Source organism: Phacochoerus africanus, chromosome 3, assembly GCF_016906955.1.
Source record: "Phacochoerus africanus isolate WHEZ1 chromosome 3, ROS_Pafr_v1, whole genome shotgun sequence".
Classification (NCBI taxonomy): domain Eukaryota; kingdom Metazoa; phylum Chordata; class Mammalia; order Artiodactyla; family Suidae; genus Phacochoerus; species Phacochoerus africanus.
In genome coordinates, this window is record NC_062546.1 from 97,831,514 (window position 1) to 97,859,011 (window position 27,498).

Here is a 27,498-nt window from a genome sequence, read left to right on the forward strand (position 1 = left end):
TTTACCACAGGAAGAACTGTATTTCTAAGTTAAACATTACCTATGTTAAAATTTTGAATCCAAATTTTCTTTGTTTAAATCTTACAACCTCTATGATTTTTTGATTAAAACATATTTTATTTTTATTGATAAAAATACTGTCTGTATTTTTGTTAAATTAGAAATAAACAGCTTGTCCTCGGATGCATCTTAAGCCACACAGGTTTAACTGGGAACTTTTGAAAAATATAAGTGGAAGTTCCTGTTGTGGTGCAGCGGAAATGAATCCGACTAGTATCCATGCTAGCTCCATCCCTGGCCTCCCTCGGTGAGTCGGGGATCTGGTGTTGCTGTGAGCTATGTGTAGGTCACAGACGTGGCTCGGATCCCGTGTTGCTGTGGCTCTGGTGTTGGCTGGCAGCTGTAGCTCCAATTTGACCCCAGCCTGGGAATTTCATTATGCTGTGGGTGCAGCCCTAAAAAGCAAAAAAGAAAGAAGAGAGAAAGAGAGAGAGAAAGAGAGAAAGAAAGAAAGAAAGAAAGAGAAAGAAAGAAAGAAATTCCAGGATTCCCTCATGTTTTTTTTGGCTTTATCTGTGGCATGTGCAAATTCCCAAGCCAGAGTTGGAACCCTCACCACAGCAGTGACAATGCTGGATCCTTAACCCAATGCGCCGCCACCACGGAGCTCCCTCTCTCAAGGTTTTGATCTTGATGACTTCGCCTTTAATTGGTGTCTGACGCTGGCTGTGCGGTGCGCTGAGCCCCAGGCCTGGCTCCGAAGACCCCGCGTGGCTCCCATGTGTCTCCTCTGCCCCAGTGACTGCAGGTTTGTCAGGGGTGGCGGGGCCTGCTTCCTCGTTCTTGCCTCTTTTGGTGTCTCCTGGGCCCCGCGTCTTCAGCCCCCTCCTCTCGGAGGCTCTGTATTTGCTGTGGTTTTGGGGCTCCCTTTCTTCCTCTGCGTCCTGGCCTGGCACATTAGAGGGCTCGGGAGGAAGGGAGGCACGTGGGCACTTGAGCTTGAATCAGATGTAAGGCAGGATTTTATTGTGTTTGGCTTTTCAGTTTGAAAAGTGCTAGCATTTCCCAGCATGACAAAAGTGACATTGGCCAGGAGTCCCCTAAGCTTTATGTTCTCTCTGTCTCTCCATAGTGCCGTTTCAGAAGGTCTGTATTTCTGTATTTCATGAGGAGATGTGGGTTCCGAGTGTGCTGCCTCTGGCGAGTGTGCAGGAACACTTGTGTTGTGACCCTTGGGGAACACTTGGCTTTGATTTTGGAAGCAGGCATCTCAGTGACCGGGGTGGACAGGCTTCCTCTCATGTGTGAATGTGCGTGTTACATGGGTGCCTAGCCCCTGCCTTACGGACAGAACACAGTGAAAAGCTCAACATGCATAGGTTCCCTTTCCCCCAATTGGTGCTGAGGTCGAGGGGCCCTGCCTCCCAATGTTCCTGTCACACTTCTGTCCTCTTCACGCACTGCCCTGCCTGTCTGTAGAGACCCGAGGAGAGGGCACTTGTTTCGGGGAACATTGGGATGGAGAGACAGTGGGGGCAGTGGGGGCAGTGGAGACGGGAAACAGGAGGGGGTGAGCTCTGCACGGCCACACCCAGGAATAAGGGCAGGTGCAGTCGCAGTAATGCTCGCACCCCAAACTCTGGGGTTAACACTATACTTTTCTTTGCGTGCTATTATTATGTGTACTCGAGAAACCTGATTTTTAGGGAGTTAGCTCTTATTTAAGCAAAGTGAAGTGATTTCATTTTCCAGTAACACTTTGCACACCGGGCTAGAGGCCGTCTGCTCAGGAATGCTGAGTGTCTTGCTTGAGTCCGAGGGGCTGTAATTGGCCACCTCACCTGGGCCATGGTCCTGTTGGGTTGTTAGAGGAAGAACAGCCAAAAGGAAAGGCACTTGAATTGGGGGTCCCCACTTTCAGGACTGTCCGTGGGAGAGGGTAGCTGAAAGGATCTGTGAAGAGAAAGATGAGGAGTGACAATTAAATTACAGAAATGCCGAGTGGATGGCAAAGGCCATTTGCAGGTGCGCAGATGATGCTGGTTGAGAGGAGGTGGCCTGTCCGATGGGGAGCTCGGTCACTCTTGTCAAAGGGTCAGACGCGCCAGGCATGGAGGAGCGTGTGTGACATGGTGCCTGTGCACATGGGAGACTCAAGAACTCAGTTCCTGCAGCTGAACTGAGAAGGGTGGGAAGATGAGGGGGAAAAAAAAACGGAAAATCATCTTTTGCAGTCTTGAACCGTAGCTGGTAACTTCCTTGTTTAAAACAACACAGAGAATGAAGCGGAGGGTGAGTGTCATAAGTAAACCGAGGCTCTGCAGTGCTGGGAGCCGTCTGTCTGGAACTGGCTTCCGGCATCTAATTGGAGAGCTGGTTCATTCCGCTCGGATGTTTATACTTTACAGCTCGCCAATCTATAACCAGATTTAGTTTTATGGTTTAAATATATTGGTGTGACGCTGACTCAGGGCTCCTTCTTCCAGGAAGCACGACGTTCTATCTAAACAGAGTTCCAGGTTCACGGTCCTGGGTGAGCCGCTGCCCTCACATGCTCCCTTCCACACGTGCACCTCAGGTGTGGGCTCGGAGCAGAGTCAGGGCTCCTCCCTGCACAAGGGGGAGCAGTGTGTGCAGCACTTTTACTTCAGTTCCTATTTAGAGACTCACATCCGTCACAACACTTTTAAGCCCTTATTTGGTCATTTCCTTATTTTCTATGAACTACTCCATCTGGGAGAAGAAATGGGATCAAAACTTACATAAATGCTTGTTATGTACTTTGGTCACTTTGGTGTTGAAAAGAGAACTGTCGGTTTCTCCTAAAATCCATTAACATGTCTTCTGAGAGAATAACTGTTTGAGGCCTTGAGTGCTGTGGTGGCCTGGCATTACTCCCAAGGTCAAGCTGCTCTGCTTTATTGTTAGGGAGTAATACTCACCCACACATTGTCTGCCAGAAGTTCCTCAGGTCCACACCTCCCTCAGCTGCGCCACACACACCATAAACTAGGGCCCTGGGTGCATCCTCCAAGCAGCTGGGTGCAGGGTTCATTATCAGAGACACTGCCACCCCAGGAGACCGAGGACACCCCCCATTGCTTGAGACCGAGGCGGGACCAGGACAGAAAGCAGTGCCTCTATTGCAGATACTGACCACAGAACTTTCCTTTTAATTGTGCTCAGATTCACCTATGTGATCCAGATATTTGGTCATATAACCTATTCAAGGATAAGTGAAGATTCAGAAAGGAAGAAAAAAAAAAGAGTCAGTAAAGCTTGTGGCAAGAACTGATGTAATTTGATAGTGAATGCAGTAGTGAAGAAGTTTAACTGGAAAGTTTGAACTGCAATTAGAAACGATTTCATGAAGTTTGAGTCCCAGCAGACCTCACTTTATGCCACTTCGCCTGATTGTTCTCTGCAGAATGGAGTTTTTTACAAATTGATGGTTTGTGACAACCCTGCATCCAGCAAGTTTATCAATGCCATTTTCCCAACAGCATTTGCTCACTTTTGTCTCTGAGCCACATTTTGGTTGTTCTCACAGTATTTCAAACTTTTCCATTATCACCATATTTGTTATGGTGATCTGTGATCAGTGGCCCTCGATGTTACTATTGTGATTGTTTGGGGCACCATGAACTGCGCCCATATTAAGACAGGAATTTAATCCATAAAGGTTGGGTGTGATCTGACAGCTCCACAGACCAGCAGCTCCCCGTCTCTCACCCTCTTCCGGCCTCCCTGCTCCCTAGGACATAACAACACTAAAGTTACACCATGTAGCTCTCCCTACAAGGGCCTCTAAGTGTTCAAGAAAGAGGAAGAGTCACACATCTCTCACTTTTTTTTGGCTGCACCCTCAGCACGTGGAAGTTCCCAGGCTAGGGATCAAACCTGTGGCACAGCAGTGACCTGAATCCCTGCAGCGACAACCCCGGATCATTAACCTGCTTCTCCACAGGTAAGCTCCACACGTCTCTTATTCTGAATCAAAAGTTAGGCATGATTAAGCTTCGTGAAGAAGGCAGGGGGAAGCTTGGCCTCTTGTGCCCAACAGTCAGCCAAGCTGTGAATGCAGAGGAAGAGTTCTTGGAGGAAATTAAAAGCGCTCCCCCAGTGAACACACAGATGGTAGGAAGCGAAACAGCCTTATTGCTGATTTGGAGAAAGTCGGAGTGGTCTGGATGGAAGATCAAACAAGCCAAAGCCTGATCCAGAGCAAGACCCTACCTCTCTTCCGCTCTAGGGGCGCTGAGAAGTGAGGAAGCTGCAGAAGGAAGTTTGAAGCCGGCAGAGGTTGGTTCACGAGGTTTGAGGAAAGAAGCCACCTCTGTCCCGTAAAAGTGCACAGCGAGGCAGCAAGTGCTGACGCAGAAGCTACAGCAGGTTACCCAGAAGATCCAGCTAAGATCATGCACGGAGGTGGCTGCCCTGAACAACAGATTGTCGGTGTAGCCGAAACAGCCTCCTGTTGGAAGGAGCGGCCACCTAGGACTTTCCAGCTAGAGTGGAGGCGTCAATGTCAGCGCCTGGCCTAAAGAGGCACAGGACAGGCTGACCCTCTTGTGGGGGGCTCATGCAGCCGGTGACTTGAAGTTGGAGCCAGTGCTCTTTTACTATGTGACAGTCCCAGGGTCCTTAAGAATTATGTTCAATCGACTCTGCCTGGGCTCTGTAAACGAGGAACAAAGCCTGGATGACTGCACACCTGTTAACGACACACTTGCTGAATATTTTAAGCCTGATGTTGAGACCTACTGCTCAGAAAAAAAGATTCCTTTCAAAACATGACTGTGCACTGACAACGCACGTGGTACCCAAGAGCTCTGATGGAGACGGACAATGAGATTCATGGTGTCTTCATGTCTGCAAACCCACATCCATGTTGTAGCCCGTGGATCAGGGAGTCATTTCAACTTTTAAAGTCTTGTTTGTTTGCTTGTTTGTTTATTGCACCCATGACGTGTAGAAGTTCCAGGGCCAGGGACTGATCCCATGCCACAGCAGTGACATGCCAGATCCTTAAACTGTTGCTCCTTCTGGGAACTCCTTAAGCCTTATTATTTAAGAAATACATTTTCCAGGAGTTCCCGTTGTAGCTCAGCAGGTTAGGAACCTGACTAGTATCCATGAGGACTCAGGTTTGATCCCTGGTCTCGCTCAGTGGGTTAAGGATCCGGTGTTGCTGTGGTTGTGGTGTAGGCTGGCAGCTGCAACTCTGATTCGACCCCTAGACTGGGAACTTCCATGTGCTGCAGGTGCAGCCCTAAAAAAAAAGCCCCCCCCCAAAAAAAAGGCTATATCTGCCATAGATTGTGATATATTCCTCTTTTGGACCTGGGCAACCAAATCAAGTCAACTGAAAATCTGGAAAGGATTCACCACTCTAAATGTGTGAAAAACACTGGGGACTCATGGGAAGAGGTCAGAATAGCATTAACAGGGATTTAGAAGAGGCTGGATTCTAACCCTCATGGCTGACTTTGAAGGCTGAAGACTTCAGTAGAGGAAGACACTGCAGATGTGGTAGAAACAGCAAGAGAACTGAAACTAGAAGTGGAGTCTGAAGATGGGACTGAGTTGCTGCATCTCAGGATAAAACCTGAAGGATGAGGAGTTGCTACTTCTGGACGAACAGAGAGTGGCTTCTTGAGATGGAAACTACTCCTGGTGAAGAAGCTGCAAAGGCTGTTGAAATGACAACAGAGGCTTTAGAATATTACGGAAGCCTGGTCGATGAAGCAGCAGCAGGATTTGAGAGGGTTGACTCCAACTTTGAAAGTTCTCCTGTGGGTAAAATGCTATCAAATAACACTGCCTGCCATGGAGAAGTTGCTATTGAGGCTGGACCCTCCACCAGCAAAAAGATTACAGTTCACTGAAAGCTCAGATGGTGGTTAGCATATTTTAGCAATGCTATATTTGTTAATTAAGGTAAGAACCTTAGTTTTTCAGACATAATGCTATTGCATAATCAATAGTCTACAGTGTGGTGTAAACACAACTTTTATGTGCACTGGGAAGCCAGGCACTTTGTGTGGCTTGTTTTATTGTGGTGCTCTGAATCCCAGCCCCCAGCCCCAGTAACTCTAAGCCGTGCCTGTCATTGCAGAAGAGACTTGAGAATTAGGGGGAGTGGGTGAGGCTCCCTGTCTCTCTACCCTGGCTTCAATTTGAGTTCCTCTCTGCATTTTATATAGGGGTTTTTGTGTATAAGTTTATTTAAAATGTAATTCAAATGCAAAAAAAAAAATGGTAACATGAATTAAGATTTTCAAGGGCCCTTCCAGAGCTAAGATGATTTGATAATTGATAAATTTTAAGTACTGTGATTGGGAAAGACCTTGTTTTCCTTGGTATGTATATAGTTTGTTGAGAGTATTCTAAATCCTGTTACACGGTGGATGGAAAAATGAAAGAAATTCTTCACCAAGTGACTCTGACAGTTGGGTCACACAGTTGGTAGAGGCAGTTTCTGTTGATTTATTGTACTAGGAAGAAAATAATAATTTGCCAAATGCATGGCATTTGACTTAATTGTCTTAAATGACTTTGAAATATAGCAGCTCTTAGGGGCAGATGAATCTCAGTCTAGATTAGATTTTAACACAACATCTAAAAATGATCCTGAAATAACAATGACTTAAATAGACATTAATTTTTAAATTTATTTTGCTTAATTTATCAGTTCTAAAAGTTTTTTTTTGTGTGTATGTATGTATTTTGGCTTTCTAATTATACAAACAGGGGCCAAAGTGGGAATATGCATGGCTCTAAGAAAATTATTTCAGCATCAGGGCTATGACTTTTTCTATCCACGGGCCAAGATGGATGCTGGTGCTCTCTCATTGCATTTGCTTTCTAGCCAGTAATGAGAAGGGCACACTCCCTGGAGTGTAGCACATGTCTTAGCATTTCTGCTGACAACTTAAGCCTTCCAAAACTTGGTCAGATGGTCATTCCGTTCTTCACAGTAAGCTGGGAGAGGTAGTCTTCATCCTAGAGCAGGAGTAGGTACACTTCTTCTATAAAAGGTCAGATAATAAATATTTTGGACTTTGCAGATCATACAGTCCCTCTTGTACTTTTCTGCCGTTATTGTGTGAAAGCAGTCCTGGACACACATAAATCAATACACATTGTCATATTACAAGGAAGCCTCATAGACACTGAAATTTGAATTCCATGTAATTTTCACATCATGAAATATTATTATTTTCATGTTTTTAGTCATTTAACAAAGTGAAAACCATTTTTAGCTTATGGGCCAATTAAAAACAGGCAATAGCAGTCAGCCTGCTGGTCAGTTTGCCAACCCCTGTTTTGAATGCCATGAGTCCAGTTAAAACTTGAGGATTCTAGGAACAAATAAGGACATTATATAATCCTCTAGGAACAAATAAGGACATTATATATAGGTAATATCTTCAATTCATTAAGAAGATGTAACAATTATAAACTTATAGATACTCATCAACAAAGTCCCAAAATATATGAAGCAAAAATTGATAGAATTGGAGAAATAAGCAGCTTTATAGTAATAGTTGGAGACATCAATAACCTACTTTTAATAATGGAAATAACAATCAGACATAAGAGCAAAATGGAGCTGGAAGACTTGAGCTGCAGTAAAAACTGATAGTTCTAGCAGACATATAAAAACGTGCAACCCAGCAGCAACTCCACATACTTCTCAAGTGTACATATGACATGCTGCAGGATAGACCATATGCAGGATATAAAATAAGCCTTAATTCATTTCAAGAGAATGAAATAAAACAAAGTATCTTTTCTGACCACAGTGCAGTGAAACTAGAAATCAAAGGAAAGATCCTTAACTATGTGCAAACTGAGGAACACACTCTTCAATAACCAATGAGTGAAAGAAAATCACAAGGGAAAGAAAACAGTACCTAGGAAGAAATGAAGAAAAATGCACAGTATATCAAAACTCATGGGGTGCAGTGGAAGCAGCGTTGAGAAAGAAGCGTATTCCTTCAAGTGCCTACATTATAAAACAAAAATCTCGAATCATTAACCTTACTGTATCTTAAGGAACTAGAAAAAGAATAGCAAACTAAATTTACAGTTAGCCAAAGGAAGGAAATAATGAAGATTAGAGTGGAAATAAACAAATAGGGAATAGAAAATCAGTAGGGAAAATCAGTGACACCAAAAGTTGCTGATTGAAAGAGATCAGCAAAATTGACAAACTTGCATAGATTAACTAAGAAAAAAGAGAATAGAGTCAAAATACTAGACTCAGAAATGGAATGTTACTGATTTAAAAGAAATAAAAAGGATTGTAACATAATACCATGAATGATTATATACAAATTAGATAAACTAGATGAAATGGACAAATTCCTAGAAACGCACAACTTCCCAAGGCTGAATATGAAGAAGTAGAAAATCTGAATAGACCTATAACAAGTAAAGAAATGGAATCTGTAATCAAAAACCTCCCGAAAAAGAAAAGCATAGGAGCAGATGACTTCACTGGCAAGTTCCACCAAACATTTAAAGAAGAATTAACATCATTGTTTCTCAAACTCTTTCAAAAATTGAAAAGAACCCTTTTTACTCATTTTATGAGGCCAGCGTTACTCCAATACTGAAGTCAGTCAAAGACAAGAAGAGAAAACTATAGACCAATACCTTATGAATATATATGCAATAAAATACTAGCAAACCAGAATTCAACATCACAATTAAAAGAATTCCACACCATGACCAAATGAGATTTATTCCAGGAGTAGAGTGGTTCAGCATGTGAAAATCAATCACCACATAAATAGAATGAAGGAAAAAAACCCACATAATCATTGTGATGGAAAAGCATTTTATAGAACCCAACTCTTCTCAAGGTAAAAAAGAAGAGTTTTTTTTTTTTTTTTTTTTTTACAACACTCATTAAACTAAGAATAGAGTGAAGCTTCCTCAACATGGCAATAGCCATATGTGAAAAACCCCTAGCCAACACCTGCATAAAGACTGAAACCTTCCCCTAAGATCAGGAAGAAAACAAGAATGCATGCTTCCATAGTTTGCGTACAGGCTGGTACTGGAAAGTTCTAGAGTGAGCAGTTAGGCAAGTAAAGAAATAAAAGTGATCCTGGAAAGGAGTAAGTAAAAGTTTATTTCCAGATGACATTATTATACTTTGAAAACCCAAATACACACACACACACACACATAAGCCGTTAGAGCTGATAAACTAAGCAAAATAAATTTAGCAAAGTTTGGGGAAACAAAACCAACACACAAAAATCAGTTGTATTTTCTATGCGCTAACAATGAACAGTCCGAAAAAGGAAATTAAGAAAATGATTTTCTTTGCAGTAGCTTCAGAAAGAACTCAATAATGAGGAATAAATTTAACTACAGAAGCAAAAGACTTGTACACTGAAAACTACAAAATGTTGCTGAAACAAGTTAAAGACACAAGTAAGTGGAAAGATATCCCCTGTTAATGGACTGGAAAACTTAATATAGTTAAAATAGCAACACCCTGCAAAGCAGTCTACAGGGTCAACACAATCTCCATCAAAATCCCTAGGGCCTTTTTTTTTTTTTTTTTTCTTTCAGGAATAGAAAACTCCATCCTAAAGTTCATATGGAATTTCGGTGGAGCCCAAATAGGCAGAAAAATCTTGAACAAGAACAAAGTTGGAGGACTATATTCTTGATTTCAAAACTTACTACAAAACCACTATAATGCAGCAACCTGGTACTAGCATTAGGATAGACACACAAATGAATGGAATAGAAGTGTGAGGTCAGAAATAAACCCCAGCATTTACTGCCAATTGATTTTTGATAGGAGTGCCAGGTCTGTTCAGTGGGAAAAGAGTAGTGACTTCAACAAATGATGCTGGGAAAGCGGGATGCCTGTATGCACGAGAATGAAGTTGGACTCCTACCTCACACCATATACCTGCAGTCACTTGATGTGAATCAAATACCACTGTAAGAACTGAAACCCTTAGGAGAAAACAGGTCTTTATGACTTTAGGTGAGGACCAGCAGCACAGACAACAAAAGAAAACAATATATAAATTGGACCTTGTTTATGTTATAGAGAAACTTTTGTATATGGGGCGCTATCAATAGACTGAAACAGTCCATTAATAGGAGGGAGTTTTCACAAATGATGTGTCTGGTAAGGGTTTAATATTCAGAATATCTGAATCCTGCAATTCACTCACAAGATGACAAACCACCCAATTAAAAATGGGCAAAGAACTTGAATAGTTATTTCTCCAAAAGTGATATAAAATAGTCAAAGCACATGAAAATATGCTCCCATCATTAGACGTTAGGAAAATGCAAATCAAAACAACAAAGAGATATCACTTCACACCTACCGGGATGACAAATGCAAACAAGCAAACAAAGGATAATTAAAAACTCCAAAACAACAGCAAAGGAAAAGAAGTTTTGGTCAGGATGAGGGGAAACTGGAATACCTTGTATATTGCTGGTGGGAACGGAAAATATTTCATCTCTTGTGGCAAACAGCTTAGTAGCCTTCAGAAAGTTCATAGAAATAGCTTATGACCCAGCAGTTTCAATCCTAACATGTACTTAAATGATCTAAAATCAGCAACTCAAACTGAGGCTTGAATGCTTATGTCAGAGCCTTTATTCACAATTCCCAAAAAGTGGAATAACCCACTACCCATCAGTGATAAACAGACTGTGGCCCATCTATACAGTGGAATATTATTCAGCCTTGAAAAAGAATGCAGTCTATCAGGTACTACAGGATGAGGGATCTTAAAAACATTGTGCTGGGAGAAATGTCAGATACAGAAGTACAAACTCTGTACAGTTCTGATTGTGTGAAATACCTCGAATAGGCAAATCCATCAAGACAGAGTACAATGAGGTTACCAGGGACTTGGGGGAAGGGTTATTGCCTAATGGATACAGAGTTTCTTTCATGGCTGTTGAAAAATTTTAGAAACAGTGCACATGGTTGTACAACATTGTGAATGTAATTAATGCCCCTGAATTATAGACTTAAAAGTGGTTAAAATGGCAAATTTTATATTATTTATATTTTGCCACCACTGTAACAGAAACCTTAAGCTCAGGGGCTGTATCCCTAAGGGTAAAAAGGGTGGATTGTATACCTTAAACTTGCACAATGTTGCACATTGGTTATACTTGTGTGTTACTCCGTGGTCTCCTGGGGCCTCTTTGCCCACCTGTAGGGAACTGCCAGGTAATTCCCCTCTTTTTTGTTGGCGCTTAATGAGTTGTGACCCTGTTAATGCTCATCGACTATGTAGGGTTGCTTTAAGAGGTTACAGAATGTTTAGGAGGCCCTTGAGTACAGTGATGTGGGTGTGACCATCCTAAGTGTGCCCAGCCGACAAGGCCTGTGAACGTGACTGATGGGGAGCCCCCCAGGTTCAGGGTCAGCCTGGTCTTCAGATACGTGCACAGTGGGGTGGGGGGACCTCAGAATGAGCAGAAACTCAAGGTGGAAATCTCGGAAAAGGGAAGGGCTGGTGCAAGGGCCAGGGTGGCTTGGGGAACATGGGTCCAGTGTGCGGGCTGAGGACGCAGTGTCACTATCACTCTGAGGTTTTGGTTAGAGTTCCTCGCAGAGCCTGCTGCATGTGGCTTCATGTAGGGATGGTCCCCCTGATGTGAAGGAGGGCAGGAGCCCAGCAGTTGAGTCCTGTGGGTGGCCACCTGGGGGACCCAGATTGGGCTCCTGAGTTCACATTGAGTGATGTCCTGAGACCTGTGCTTCACCTCCTGGTGTTTCCCAGGTGGAAGCAGGCATTGGGCTTGTACCTGGTGTGATCCTATTTCTTCTTGGGTGTGTGTGTGCTAAGCCACTGCTGTGAGTATTTTAAAAACTATTAAATAGTGGTGATGGCTGTGCAACATTGTGAATGTACTGAATTCCACTGAATTGTGCACTTAAAAAAGCTGAAAATGGTAAATTTTATGTATATTTTACTATGTATGTAGGGAGATCTGAAGTGTATGATTTCCTGACTAATATACACTTTTTTTTTTTTTAAATGATGCTGTAAGAGCCAGCATAATAAAGATTTCTCTCTCGGAAGTGCTACTTTGCACCTGTCGTTTTCAACGACTGTAGATATACGTATTTTTCGTTGTGCCTGTAACATGTGGAAATTCTGGGGACAGGGGTTGAACTCATGCCACAGCGGTGACAATGTGGGATCCTTAACCCACGGAGACAGTAGGGAACTCCAATTACAGATATTTTTTAATGGCACTTGTAGATTTTAAAGAAGATGGTAGCCCTTTTTGTTTTCTTCTGTCTTAGGCTTTAAAGGATTAAAATACATAACTATTGACATATTGGAACTTCCAAAATACGTTTTCTTAATATTTTTGATGTTTGGCGCTCATATCTTCCATCAGTGACCTCCAGCATCCCTTGTAATTAAAAACTCAGTTATGCTTGTAACCATCTCGAGTTTCATCCATGAAAGACATCATGCGCCATCACAGATATTTCATGTGTTTTGCTGTGAGAGGGTGTATAGTTCCTTCTTACCTGAAGAAGTGAAAAATAACCCAAACCTGTTTCTAATTAAAATGGTGGTCATGTACCACTGGCCAATAGGAATAGAATTCTGCCTCTTAAACCAGAAGCACAGAATATAAAGTAGAATAGAGCATCAAGTGTGCAGCTCTTGCCACAGGCCTTGCCTCCTATATTTAATTTTTTTTCTTGTCTTTTTTTTGTTTTTTTTGCTACTTTTTGGGCCGCTCCCTCAGCATATGGAGGTTCCCAGGCTAGGGGTCTAATCGGAGCTGCAGCCACCGGCCTGCGCCAGAGCCACAGCAACGCGGGATCCGAGCCGTGTCTGCAACCTACACCACAGCTCACGGCAACGCTGGATCGTTAACCCACTGAGCAAGGGCAGGGATCGAACCCGTAACCTCATGGTTCCTAGTCGGATTCGTTAACCACTGCGCCACGACGGGAACTCCTGCCTCCTATATTTAAAATGAAACTGATTTTGTGAAGGGTCCGTGCCCTGAAAGGGAGAAGGTGCTTCTTCCTACATCTGCTTCTGCTTCTAGATGGTTCCCGACATGTAGCTTTTCCTTTTCTCTCTTCTGACTGTCTTTCTCCTGTAGCTCAGAGCTCACCGTTTCTAAGGAGAATCCCCGGAATTAACCCATTGGCTATTCAGATCCTTTGGGAGGTGGTTTTGAATTTTGTTTGCAGATCTTTTTTTTTGTATTGGTGGCACATATGTGTGTTTGTGTGGCATAGCAGTGATGAATGTGGGTTTGGAGCCACATAAATCTGAGTTCAAATTCTGACTCCCCCACTCCCACTGTCCTATTCTTTTTTTCTGGCTGTGCCTGCGGCATGTGGAAGTTCCTGGGCCAGGGATCAAACCCATGCCACAGCAACAACCTGAGCTGCTGCAGTGACCGCACTGGATCCTTAACCCATTGCCCCACTGGGGAACTCCCCCCCTTACTGTCTTATAGTGGATGAGTCACTTGATCTAAGCATTGGTTTCCTTATTTGAAAAGAGACACTTTTTCTACTTCACAGGCTCGATACTCACAGTTTCTGAGTATCGAGCCTGTGCCATGTGGAGCAGAATCATTGCGCAGATGTGTCTCTACCCCCATACCTGTGCTCTTTCCCGTTATGGGCCAGCTGCTCTGCAGTGCTCCACAGACACTCTGTAGACACTGCCTTTGCAGAGTCTAGATTATTGTGCCAGGGACCAATGATGTTATTTCTCTGGTCTCTGATAAAGAGAACGTCTTACAAAATAGTCTTATTTATAATGAAGCTATGTTGCTTTCCATCTGGGATGTGTTGTTATTATTGTTGTAGTAATAGCAGTAGTGTTATTGGTCACAATTGGGCACAAAATGTGAATTTACCTTTGTTTTCTGCTCTTTCTTCATTTACCACAATTGTTTCCTTTCAGGATGAAAATTTATAATCTTGGGTGGGGCCTCTGCCTTCCAGATTTGCACCCTACACCTGGGAACAACAGTGATGCCCTGTGCACACGTCACTAGGAGGCCCCAGTGGTGCAGTGGCAGAATTTCTAGCCCCTTGGAACTCTCGCCCAGGGCCTTTTCTGAGTCAGAAAGGAAGATGAAGACAAAGGATAGTTAGTTGCCTGTGACTTTAACTTGCCCTCTCTCTTAGGTGCTGTACTTAAAACCCGAGTCCATGTTATTCTTCGAGTAGCCAGCTTTGAGCCCACCTTGCCTGATGGCCCTGGGCTGCCATCCTCCGGCAGTGTCCTCCCTGTGCCCCCGTGAAGGCTCCTCCTCACCTCTCTGTCTCTCCCTTTCCTTAGGAAATGTCCTTTTTCTGCTGCTTGTCTGCAGGATTCCTCTTCCTCTTCTTGGGTGTCTGTTCTAGTGTTCCTGGGCCTCCCATGCTTGGGCCAAGTGATTCTGCTGACTCCTGCTTATCAGGGGAGACAGACATGGAGGGGAAAGACTGGTCCTGCCTCCCAGACTCGTGCTTTTCAGGCTCTGGGTCCTGGAGCTCTGTCCCCAGTCACTGCTTGCATTTTGTTCCTAGCTTGTTCTGGTCCTACTGGCAGTCGTGGTGCAGCGGTGCACCAGTGTTAGTGCCAGGCTAAGCCATGCCCACCCTGTGAGGTGGGGAATTCACCTTCCCTGTGCAGATGAAGACAGGCAAGTTCAGGTCACAGGGCACCAGTGGCAGGCTAACCTGTGCCCACCTCGTGAGGTGGGAATCACCTTTTCTATGCAGATGAGGACAGGAAGTTCAGGACTTGGTCAGGTCTCTGCAGCCAGTAGGTGGCAGGACATGGACTGGCTTCAGGGCCACATTCTTCTCATTTGACCACGCTCCCCACTCCCATCCTAGATATCTCTAAGGAAGTGGTCTGAGCACTGACACCTTGACAGTATCACCATGATGTTGCAGGGGCGGGGGTGGACATGGCATGATAGCCCCCAAAACTGGGTGTGTTCATACCCTCCTAGAGCAGAATCTGGGCTTTGACCTTCAAGAAGGGGTCTTTTGTGGGGGTTCCCTGGTGGTCTAGTGGTTAGGACTCGGCACTTTCAACCACCGTGGCCACAGTTCACTCCCTGGTCTGGAAACTGAGGTCCCACATCAGGCCACTGCACATCATGGCTGAAAAAAATAAAAAATAAAAAGGAGGTCCCTGGTGGCGCAACAGGTTAAGGACTCAGTGTTGTCACTGCTGTGGCGCGGGTTTGATCCCTGGTCCAGGAACTTCTGCATGATTCAGGCAGGGCAGAAAAAAAGAAGGGGTCCTTTGTGAGTATGAATAAGTAAGATCCTCTTTCTAAATTCTATATTATTATTACTGATGTTTATCAGGTCAGAACCATGCGTGAATGTGGGGTGGGGGTGGGGCCTGCCTGAAGCCGACGGCGAGCTTGGGGGGGGGCCTGTGGTCAGGGCTGTGTTGGACCTTGAATGGGTCCTGTGTTTTGTGGTTACAAGGACACAGTAAACAATTTAAAGCATGGAGTCTGTTCACTTTATTTGGATCAAACCACCTCTCAGAGATTCTCATCTCACTGTTTCACTTTAACATGCCGTCAACTTGCTGGTTTACAGATCGCCTCCTTTTCGGGTTTGGTCCTTAGCAATGATGCTTTGTGATGACCTAGGAGATAACTTGGAGAACTGCTTTGTCCCTATCATGGGGTTCACTGCACGTGAGTCAGGGGTGGCACCCTCAGATCTGGGGGATGCGTGCTGTGTAAGAGCCAGTGGGAATCGGGCACTGGGTGGGAGAGCTGTGCCCTCTGCTGTCCAAATGGGTCCCCAGGTCTCAGAGGAAGGGCAGCCTCGAAACTTCCACCAGCACTTAGCAGTGGGCTTTGTCCTTTTTGATCAGAATGTGAACAACATTGTTCTTAATGTTTCATGGAGAATTGTCTTTAATTGGTGAAAGGGACACAGATTTCTTTTTGGATGATTTTTGACCTATTTATTTTATAGTGGTTTGGGCACAAAGTTGATGAAAATGAGGACAAAATTGGTCCTTTTTTTCAAATTAAAATTTTAGGTTATTCTTTCTGAATTTTGTTTGTTCTTAATACACAATTGTCTGAAGGAGTGTGTTTCCCCTATAGAGTGATGTTACACAAGTAGTGTGTGTTTATGCTTCTTTTATTTTGGCCGTGCCAATGGCATGTGGAAGTTCCCTGGCCAGGTATCAAACTCACGCCACAGCAGTGACAGGGCTGGAGCCCTAACCCACTATCCACCAGGGAACTTCTCTCTCTTATTATTAGGACATTGATCCTGTTGACTGGGGCTCCACCCTTATGACCTCATAGAACCTAGTTACAGCTTTAACCCCCCATCTCCAGCACAGTCACGTAGGTGGTTGGGGCTTAAGCATACGAATTTTGGAGGGACCCATTCAGTCTACAACACTGGTTGAAATATGCATGTAAACCTCTCTTTCCGAAAATTAAAATGGTTATTGAGTTCAACAGGTGCATTTTTTTTTGTCTTTTTGCCTTTTCTAGGGCTGCACCCACGGCATGTGGAGGTTCCCAGGCTAGGGATCTAATCGGAGCTGTAGCCACCAGCCTATAGCACAGCCACAGCAACACAGGATCCGAGCAGCATCTGTGATCTACACCATATCTCATGGCAACGCCAGATCCTTAATCCACTGAGCAAGGCCAGGGATCGAACCCACAACCTCATGGTTCCTAGTCCGATTCATTAACCACTGAGCCACAATGGGAACTCCCCCAACAGGTGCATTCTTGTAGTCATCTTTGCTGATCCTTGTGTTTTAGTAGAATTATTAGTAAAATAATAGTTTATGTGACCAGACCAGAGTTAAAACTGGTAGGGGCTTTGTTTTTCACTGTTTTAATTTGTAGGTGTATCCTAGATGAGTTAGTCATGTTAAACATGAGGCAAATGACTCAGAAGGTAGAAAGGCTAGTTTATTTCTATTAGAATATGGTTCAGAACCTCATACTGGATGTTTACTGAGCATTTGCAGGGGTAACTGAGCAGTTAGCTGCCTTTGCTTGCGTGTCCCTTAAGGGGCCAGCCCCTGCTAAGTCAGGCTGTTTGATGTTGTTCTAGTCCTTCTCCCTGCCTTTTCATGGAAAAGCACCCAGTGCTTGGGAAGATTGTCCAGGATCACATAGTGATGGTGCCATTATTTGAATATGCATGTTTTAAAATTTGATATAAATACCCACTGAAATTAGCAGTGGAAACTCTGCAATCCAAGTGAATCCTTTCCAATTGTGTATGTATGTATCCATGCATGTATATATGCATGATATCTCTCTTTACAATAGGCCACCTCTAGTTCTTCTTTGTACACATTGGTTCTGCTCATGCCTCTGTGCTGAATATCAGGGAAAGAGGTGTTGCAGAATTTATACTGAAAAGGAAGGTTCTGCAAGTCATGGTTTCCAAGGAGACCAGGTAAGATGATGCAGACAGCCCTGGGTACTTCGAGGCTTCCTAGAAAACAAGCTCAGGGTGCATACTCCCGAGAGGTCAGAGATGGCTCCCCTATACAGAACAGCACCTGGAAAACAGGGGATGTTTGTACATCCAGTCCCTGATAAAAATTAGGAACTCAGAGCCATTCCTGTACCACCCAGTTCTCAGTCTCGTGTTAAATGGATGTGAGAACCATCTGCAATTCTGCAGAGGCACTGCTGGGTAGGACGCTCGAGTCCCCGCAAGTGAAGCTTGTTTGAGGAGCCTGTTCTGTGTTTAGGCTGTGCCTTGGGCCTTGGCCAGTCTGGAGTCTGTGGAGGCGCGTGGCTGTGCACATGACTGCTCCCTCTCCTCGTGCCCCCCGACCCCGCCCCGCCCTGCGCCCCCGCTGTGGTGCTAACAGTTCAGAGTGCAGCTTTCTGCTGTCTGCTCTGCTGTCTTCTCAAGTTTCAAGGGCAGCTTTTGGTTTAAGGTAAAAGCTTATCTTTTGTCCGGCACTGGAGTCTGATTTCGAATTTTCTTTTTTTCTTTTGGTCGATTCATGCCCCTTGTTAGATTCTATCACGTTAAGAGGCTGGAGGCCACTTGCTGTAATGTGCCTGTATCTGAAGTGCTGGCCTGTGTATCAGCCTAACTGGGAAACCCAGGTCCACTTGGGGGGTACTGGCATGGCAATGGGGGACCCTTACCTGGATTACTGAGGAAAGGCTCCAAGCCACTGACTCCAGGATCTATGTGAGTTGTGTAATGGGTGGCAGGTTCTGGTGACTTCTTTCAGGGACCCTCTGGGGAAATGTGGGGTTTTGAGGATCATTAAAACCAGCCTCTGTCTCCCTGGAACAGGAATGAGGGAACTAGGAGAAGTTCTTGTTGCCTGTTCAGAGTTGGATCTGGGGAAAAAGCCCACAATGACTCCTCATCAGGACAAGCAGCATCCCTGCGGTTGGTCCCTGCATCCAGACTTCCCCCACTTCCCCCAGCCCAGGGTTGGGGGGAGGGCAGGAGAAAATGCCAGTTCAGCTGGGGCTGTGCCGGGGCTGGGGACAGGGCTTCTCTGGGAGCTTAGTCACTGCACTGGTGGGTGTATTTAGTGTGAGCAAGTATCAGGAAAACCCAGGCAGCGATTTCTTGGGGTCCCCAGGCAACTGAGCAGCTTCCCATGAAGGTTTGTGGGTCCCTGTGCTCATTAGGGAGGGAGATAGCTGAGTGATGAGCAAGAAGATGGGCCCGCACGCCTGACCTCAGGAAGAGCCAGGCTCCCCGCCCTGAGGCCACGTCAGGGTCAGAGTCAGGGTCAGGGCAGGGCTCTGGCTGGGCTGGGTGGCACCTGGCTCTCTGGACACATGAGCTAGAAAGCCTCGGTGAGACAGTGTTGGATCCTGGAGTCTGTAGTGGATTTCTCATTTTGAAACTGAGAAAGAGTGAGAGAATTTGATTAGTTCATTCGATTTTCAACAAAGAATAACCCTCCCTGTGACAGATGAGAGACAGACTTTGGAAATGTGGGTAGTCCTGCCCTGGAAGTGGTGTTAGTGGGTTTAGGCCGTTGTCATGAGATGAGGCCATTATCCCAGGGTCAGAGATGGTGCAGGCGTCTCAGGGTCTTTCCAAACAGGAAAGGTTTTTCTCTACCTACAACTAATAACAGACCAAGTACTGATTAGGCACCACGTCTCATATGACTGTATTGTAATATTAGGAGAGAACAGGGACATGTAAATAAAACACCACATTCCAAGGAGCATATGCTCCCACATCTTACCTTAGTCCTAGCTGCTGCTCCTTGGATTGGGCATGAGATCCACGTACATGGGGTCCACTGGGAATAGGTAAACGTCGAGGATAAACTTGGCATATCTTTTTCCTTTAAAAAATAATAGCTTTGTTGAGCTATTGTTTAGATTCCCTGCATTTAAAGTGTATAATTCTATGGTTGTTGGTATATTCAGAAAACTGAACAACTGTCGCCATAATCAATGTTGGAGCATTTCCATCATGCCCCCAAAGAAGCTGTGTACCCACCTGTGTCCCTGCAGCCCCCACCCCCTGGTGGGACCTGCTGTTTGTCTCTGTGGGTTTGTCTCTCTGGGCGTCTAAATGGGGTTGTCTGTACCTGTCTTTTGCGACCTGCTTCTTTCACCGAGCATCATGTTGTCAGGTTCCATGTTGTAGAAGCATCAGCACTTCATTTCTTTTTTGTGGTAAAATATACATAACATAATATCTAGCCTTTTCAACATTTTAAGTGTACATTTCTGTGGTGTTGAGTACATGTATGATGTTATGCAATCTTCACCTCTATTCATTTTCACAACTGTTTTTCTTTTTTTTTCTTTTTATTTTTTATTTTCCCACTGTACAGCAAGGGGGTCAGGTTATCCTTACATGTATACATTACAATTACATTTTTCCCCCAGCCTTTCTTCTGTTGCAACATGAGTATCTAGACAAAGTTCTCAATGCTATTCAGCGGGATCTCCTTGTAAATCTATTCTAAGTTGTGTCTGATAAGCCCAAGCTCCCAATCCCTCCCACTCCCTCCCCCTCCCATCAGGCAGCCACAAGTCTCTTCTCCAAGTCCATGATTTTCTTTTCTGAGGAGATGTTCATTTGTGCTGGATATTAGATTCCAGTTATGAGTGATATCATATGGTATTTGTCTTTGTCTTTCTGGCTCATTTCACTCAGTATGAGATTCTCTAGTTCCATCCATGTTGCTGCAAATGGCATTATGTCATTCTTTTTTATGGCTGAGTAGTATTCCATTGTGTATATATACCACATCTTCCGAATCCAATCCTCTGTCGATGGACATTTGGGTTGTTTCCATGTCTTGGCTATTGTGAAGAGTGCTGCAATGAACATGCGGGTGCACGTGTCTCTTTTAAGTGGAGTTTTGTCCGGATAGATGCCCAAGAGTGGGATTGTGGGGTCATATGGAAGTTCTATGTATAGATTTCTAAGGTATCTCCAAACTGTTCTCCATAGTGGCTGTACCAGTTTACATTCCCACCAACAGTGCAGGAGGGTTCCCTTTTCTCCACAGCCCCTCCAGCACTTGTTATTTGTGGATTTATTAATGATGGCCATTCTGACTGGTCACAACTGTTTTTCATAGCAAACTCTGTACCCACTAAACACTTGCTCACTTCCCCTCCCCAGCCCATGGTGAACATGATTCTACTTTCTGTCTCAAGAATTCACCTATTCTAGGCATGTCCTATAGGTGGGATCATCCAGTATTTGTTCTGTGTCTGCCTTAGTTCACTTAGCAAATGTCTTCAAGGTTCATCCATGCTGTGGTGTGTCTCAGAGCTCCATTCATTTTTAAGGCTTAATAATATTCCATTGTGTGGATTTACCCCATTTTGTTCATCAGTTCATCTGCTGATGGGCACCGGGTTGTTCCCACCGCTTAGCTACTGGGAGGAGGGCTGCTGTGAGCACACTTGTGCATGTCATCTGAGTCCGTTTGCCATTATTTTGGACACATACCCATTGGTAACATGTATGTAACTAGGAGTGGTAACAGTTTTTCATTTTCCTGATGGCAGTGAAGTTGAGCATCTTTTCATGTGCTTGTTCGATGTTTGTATATCTTCTTTGGAGGAATAGCTATTCAGGTCCTTAAGTCATTTTTCGAATGGGGTTTTTGTCTTCTTGTTATTGCATCTAGGTTTCTTTATATATATTTTAGTTATTATTTTCTTAGCAGATGTATGATTTGCAAGTATTTTTTTCACATTCTGTGGGTTGGCCTCACTTCCTTGACACTGCTTTCATATATAAAAGTTTTGTATTTTGACCCTTTGATTTCTTGTAAGAGTTTTACATCTTTAACTCTTACATTTAGTTCTGTGATTCATTCGGAGTTAATTTTTGAGTGTTGTATAAAGTGAGAGTCCAGCTTCATTTTTTTTTTAATGTGGTTATTCAGGTTTCCCAGACTCATGTGTCGAAGAGACCGTCCTTTCCACATTGAATGCTCTTGGCACCCTTGTTGAAAACCGCTTGACCATAGATGTGAGGGTTTATTTCCAGGTTGTCTGCCCCATTGGGCTGTATGTCTTCCTCTGAGCCAGCACCACTGTCTCATTGTGTAGCTTTGTGATAAGTTTTAAATCAGGGAATGTGTGTCCTGCAGCTTTGTTCTTTGTTTTTAAGATTGTTCAGGCTATTTGGGATCCCTTGAGACTCTATATGAATTTCAGGCTGGATTTTTCTGCAAAAACAAAACAAAACAAAACAAAAAACCCAAAAAACAAAAAACAAAACACTATTGGGATTTTTGTTGGGATCACATCGAATCTATAAGATCACTTTAGGTAGTAGGAGCATCTTAACAGTATTAAGTCTTCCAATCCATGAATGTGGGATGTGTTCCCATTTATTTATATCTCTTTCAATTTCTTTCAGAAGTTTTGTAGTTTTCTGTGTGCTAGTCTTTTCCTCCTTGGTTAAATTTATTTCCAAGTATTTTGTTCTTTTTGATGCTTTTGTAAATGGAATTCTTTTCTTTTTCTTTTCTTTTTTTTTTTTTGTCTTTTTAGGGCCACACCAGTGGCATATGGAAGTTCCCAGGCTAGGGGTCCAATTGGAGCTGTAGCTGCCGGCCTATAGCACAGCCACAGCAACACAGGATCCTAGCCATGTCTGTGACCTTCACCACAGCTCACGGCAACGCTGGATCCTTAACCCACTGAGTGAGGCCAGGGATTGAACCCCCATGGATGCTAGTCAGGTTTGTTAACTGCGGAGCCACTACGGGAACTCCTGAAATTGTTTAATTATCTTTTCAGATTGTTCATTGCTAATACAGAGATGCAACTGATTTTTGTGTGTTGATTTTGCACCTGCAACTCTGCTGAATTCATTTATTAGCTCTATCAGTATTTTTTAATCCAAGTAAAAAGAGGAGTTTAAAATGAACTAAGACGATATTTTTAGAGCCATTTAACATTCATACAAAATTAAATGGAAGATATGAGATTTCCCACGTGCCCCCTTACCCACACACACTACCTCCCCCGCTGTCAGCATCCCCACCAGATGGTACCTGTGTTACAGTTGATGAACCTACAAGGACACGTCACCATCACCCAGAGTCCATGGTTTACACTGGGTTCACTTTTGGTGTCGGTACATCCTGTAGATTCAGACAAACGTAATGATGTACACCCACTGTTATAGTGTCGTACAGAGAAATTTCATCCTCTGTGCTCCACCTGTTCATTCCTCCCTCCCACCAACCTCTGATCTTTTTGTTGTCTCAGTAGTTTTGCCTTTTCCAAAATGTCATAGAGTTTGAATCATACAATATAGCCTTTTCAGATTGGCTTCTTTCACTTAGTCATATGCATTTAAGGTTCCTCTGTGTCTTTTCATGGCCTGAAGGCTTATTTCTTCTTATTGCTGAGTAATACCTCATTGTCCGGATGCCGTGCAGTTTATTTATTCATTCACTTACTAACGGGCTTTTTGGTTGCTTCCAAGATTCACGTAGTTCCATTTTATATTTTTGTTTTTGTTGCTGTGCTTTTGGTGTCATACTCAAGAAATCATCACCAAGTCCACTGCTATGAAGCATTTCACCTGTTGTATTATAGGAGTTTTTTATCATTTCAGGTCTTTTGTTTAGGTATTTAATCCATTTTGAGTTGATTTTTATAGGTGATGAAGGTTAGTCCAACTTCATTCTTTTGCATGAGGATTTCCTATTTTCCCAACATTTGTTGAAGAAACTATCCTTTCCCAATTGTGTAGTGTTGGCACTTTTATTGAAGGTCATTTGAATATCTAAGCAAGGGTCTCTGGGGCTCTCTGTTTTGTTCCATTGGGTTATTTGTCTGTCTTCATGTGATAAGGCCAATTGATTTTTGATAAAAGTGAAAAGACAATTAAATGAAGGAAGAATAGTCTTTCACACAGTGCTGGGACAACTGGATATGCAGTACATACAAAAGAATAAAATTGGACCTCCTCCCTCACACCATATATAAAAATTGATAAAGAAGTCAGACTTAATACAAGAGCTAAAATTATAAAACTCTTGGAATAAAATTAAGGAATACATTTTTATGACTTTGTATTATCCAATGATTTATTACATATGACAAACAACAAAAGCAAAAGCAGATAAATTACATGTATGGAATTATGTGCATGTATACCCATGTACATATTGTCTTTTGCAATTGCTTTTTCTTATTTTTATTGCAAGTAGAACCATTTTAATTGCAGTTGCTTTTTAAATCAGTTAAGGGAAGAAAGAGGAATATGTATTTATACAGCATTTTATAGTGATATAGCTGTCATTACTAGCTGTGTTAATTGCCTATTGCTGTTATGGCAAAGTGTCACACATTTAGTGGCTTAAAGGACCACAGACTTACTCTCTGGCACTTCTGGAGGTCAGAAGTCTGAGCTGGGTCTCACTGGCTCACACAGAGGCATTGGCAGAGCTGTATTCCTTCCAGAGAGCCTAGAGTGGAATCCATGTCCCTGCTCATTTCAGCTTTCAGTGGCCTCATGGTGCGTGGCCCCGGCTTCATCTTCAGAGCCGGCAGTGTTAGGCCTAAACCCTTACACGCCATCTCTCTCATCCTCTATCCTCTGCTTTCCTTGTCCACCTCTGAAGACCCTGGTGAGTATGTTGGGCTCACACAGATAATCCAGAATAATCTTCCCATCTCAAGACTTACCAACCCTAATTCCATCTGCAACCGAAATTCCCCTTTGCCATAAAACCTAGCATAGTCAGGTTTTGGATATTAGGGCCTGGTGATTTGGGGGAGGTGTTATTTTCCCTACTATACTGGTGTTTTTTTTGTTTTTGTTTTCCCCAGGGATTTGATTTACTGGTTGGATCACTTGCTTCTAGATGGAAATTTTTACTTTAGTGTTTCTGCTAAGGCAGTTCTGCTAGCAACAAATTCTGCTTTTATTTATTTGGAAATTTCTTTATCTTCATTTTTGAAAAGTGGTTTTGCTGGGTATAAAATTTTTGGTTGACAGTGTTTTCTCTCAGCACTTAGAATATACCAGGCCATTTCCTTCTGAAGTCACTCTTTCTGATATAATTTTGTTGTTCATCTTTTTGGAATTCCCTTGCATGTGACAAATCATTTCTCTTGCTGCTTTCAAGATTTTCTCTTGGTATTTGGCTTTTAGCATCATGATATATCTGGTTGTGGATCTCTGCATTTATCCTGGTTGTCATTTGTCAAGCTTCTAGGATGTGTATGTTAATGTTTTCCATCAAGTTGTGGAACTTTGTTGTAAGCCATTATTTCTTTGAATGTTTTCCCTGCTTCTTTCTTTTTTTATGATACTTGCATTATGTGTGTGTTGATTTAGATAATGACAGTCCACGTTTCTTTAAAACTTTCTTTTTTTAAATTTTTTATTATTTATTTTATTACTCAATGAATTTATTACATTTATAGTTGTACAATGATCATCACAACCCAGTTTTATAGCATACTTCTTCCCTTTCCCCTTCTGCTCATGCCGTTGCATAATCTCTGCTGACCCACCTCAAGTTTGCTTATTCTTCTGCTATGCAGGTATATTGTTGGGCCCCTCAAGTGAACTTTTTAACTTCAACTACTGTACTTTTCAGGTCAAGAATTTCCTTTTAGCTCTCTTGTCCAGTTTCTGTGTCTGTATGGATGCTCAGTTTGGTGAGACATTGTCAGTTCTTATCTAAGCATGCTTTCCTTTACTTTTGTGAATATATTTATAGTGGATGCTTTGGTGTCTTCATTAAGTCTAACACCTGGGTCCCTCTTAAGCAATTTCTGTTTCCTGTTTTCTTTTTTTTTTCCTGTGTACATCACAATTTCCTGTCTGCTTGCATGTCTTATAATTTTGTATTGGAAACTGGTCATTTTATAATTTATTGTGGCAGCCTAGGATTTTGATCTTTCCTCTGGGGCTTGCTTTTGTTTTCTGTGCTTGTTTAATTTTTTGGATATGTGGCTGAACTCTTTTAGTGAAATCTACATCCCCTGCAGTGTGAAGCTTTTGCAGTTGCTCTTGGGGTGGCACAGCCTTGTACACAGCTACCAGATAACAGTAGTTTTACTAGAATTTTTTTTTTTTGTCTCTGTCTCCTCTCTCTTAACACTTCTGCTTAGTTTGGTGTCACACTCAGCTGTTAGGCTCCACTGATTGTCAGCCGATTGCTCTGTTTTCTATTATACTTGGAGGAATAAATTGTGCGACAGTCTGATCAATTATATTTGGACCACTTTTCAAGGGTAGTTTTTGAGGTCAGTCTTGAGATTTGTTCAGATTCTCTAGGAAGGCTCTTCTTAGATGTATATATCCCTGCTTCTTAACAGTAAATTTGTTGCCTTCGGTTTAACTGGATGCTCTCACAGAGCTGCCGTCCTCATCCTAATTGCTTCAGCTAAATAGCCATTGTCTTTTTCTTTTTCTTTATTTCTTTTTTTTTTTTTAAGGACTTTGACCGTGGCATATGGAAGTTCAGGCTAGGGGTCTAATTGGAGCTGTAGCTGCTGGCCTACACCACAGCCACAGCAACAAGCCAGATCCAGGCAATGTCTGTGACCTACACCACTGCTCATGGGAATGCTATATCTTTAATCCACTGAGTGAGGCCAGGGATCGAACCTGCATCCTCATGGATACTAGTCAGGTTCGTTACTGCTGAGCCACAATGGGAACTCCCAATAACCATTGTCTTGAGAGTGCTCTTGGGCTTGAACTTCTCATACTTGATTTCAAATAAAGTCAGTTCCTTTGGGGAGAGATTTGGGGTTCTCTGTTGTCATGGACTGCCCCTCTTTTGGGGCACAATTTATGCACTGGCTTCAGGGCTGGGAGTGGAGTGGCCTGCCTCTCTCTGAGTGACCCCCCCTCTGCACACTGGGATGGGTAGCCACAGTTGCATCTGGCCTTCTTGGCTTGCCTCTTGTCTTGGTCATTTTGTGCTGCTATAACAAATTACCTTAGACTGGGTGGCTTAAATAACAAATATTTATTCTCATGGTTCTGGAGGCTGGAAATCTGAAATCAGGATACTGGTATGGTCAGATTCTGATGAGGGCCTCTTCTGGGTATGTCTTCATGAGGGCTTTGCTGATAGATGCATGGAGGGAAGGAAGAGGGAGAGAGAAAGGGGGAGAGAAGAAGTGAAGGGAAAGGCAGGGAAGGGAAGAGAGATCTCCTGTCTCCTGTTTTTATAAGGGCACTAACCCCATGGGGAGAGGTCCACCTGATAACCTCATCTAAACTTAATTACTTCCCAAAGACCTTACCAGTTAATACCATCACATTGACAATTAACATATGAATTTTAGGGGGACATAAGCATTTAGTCCATAGCACCTTTCTTATGACAGAGCCTCTGCTTTGTGAGTGAGCTGGGCAGAGGACAGGTAGGTGCCAGCTGGCCCTTTGCACCTGGAGTAGCATGTCCCCCCAGTGGTAGAGACCCGGTGGGGGAGGATGCTGGTGGCCTGCCCTCCTGAACCCCATCACTGAAGCCGAGGGCAAGGAGGCTGTCTCCTTGGCTACACCTGCCTGGAGTGGAGCTTCTGACATGCCAAGCTGGGGGGTGGGTATGCTGAGGCTGTGTCGGCTGTGGCTGCTTTTACCAAGATATAATGGGTTTCTCTCAATTATTTCTTCATTTGTTGCACTGCTTTTTTAGAGGTGGAGCCCAGTTCACGCATGAGGGAACCAGAGCACGGTGCTCAGGAAAATGTGGTCACACAAGGTAAAAGGCTCATCTTACTGAATGATGGTGAGGATGTGGGGAAAAGGAGCCACCCACATCGCATGTTGGTGTATAAATTATGCATCGCTTGTGGGAGCAGCCTGGCCATGTCTGGATGAGTGGAAAGTTCATCTCCTCATCTGCATTCCAAAGAAATTCTAACACGAGTACCCCAGGGCTTACGATGTTTATGTCAGTACGGCCAGTGATCTGCATGTAGTGCTTGGAAAGAATCTTGAGTAAAATGTAAGAATTGTGATGTATGATG

General features: G+C 43.5%; 1 protein-coding gene across 1 annotated transcript in view; it reads left to right on the forward strand.

Annotated features, from left to right (window-relative positions):
• Window positions 1–27,498, forward strand: part of DLGAP2 (DLG associated protein 2) — a 657,437-nt gene that overhangs the window by 15,339 nt on the left and 614,600 nt on the right. The window lies entirely within an intron of this gene.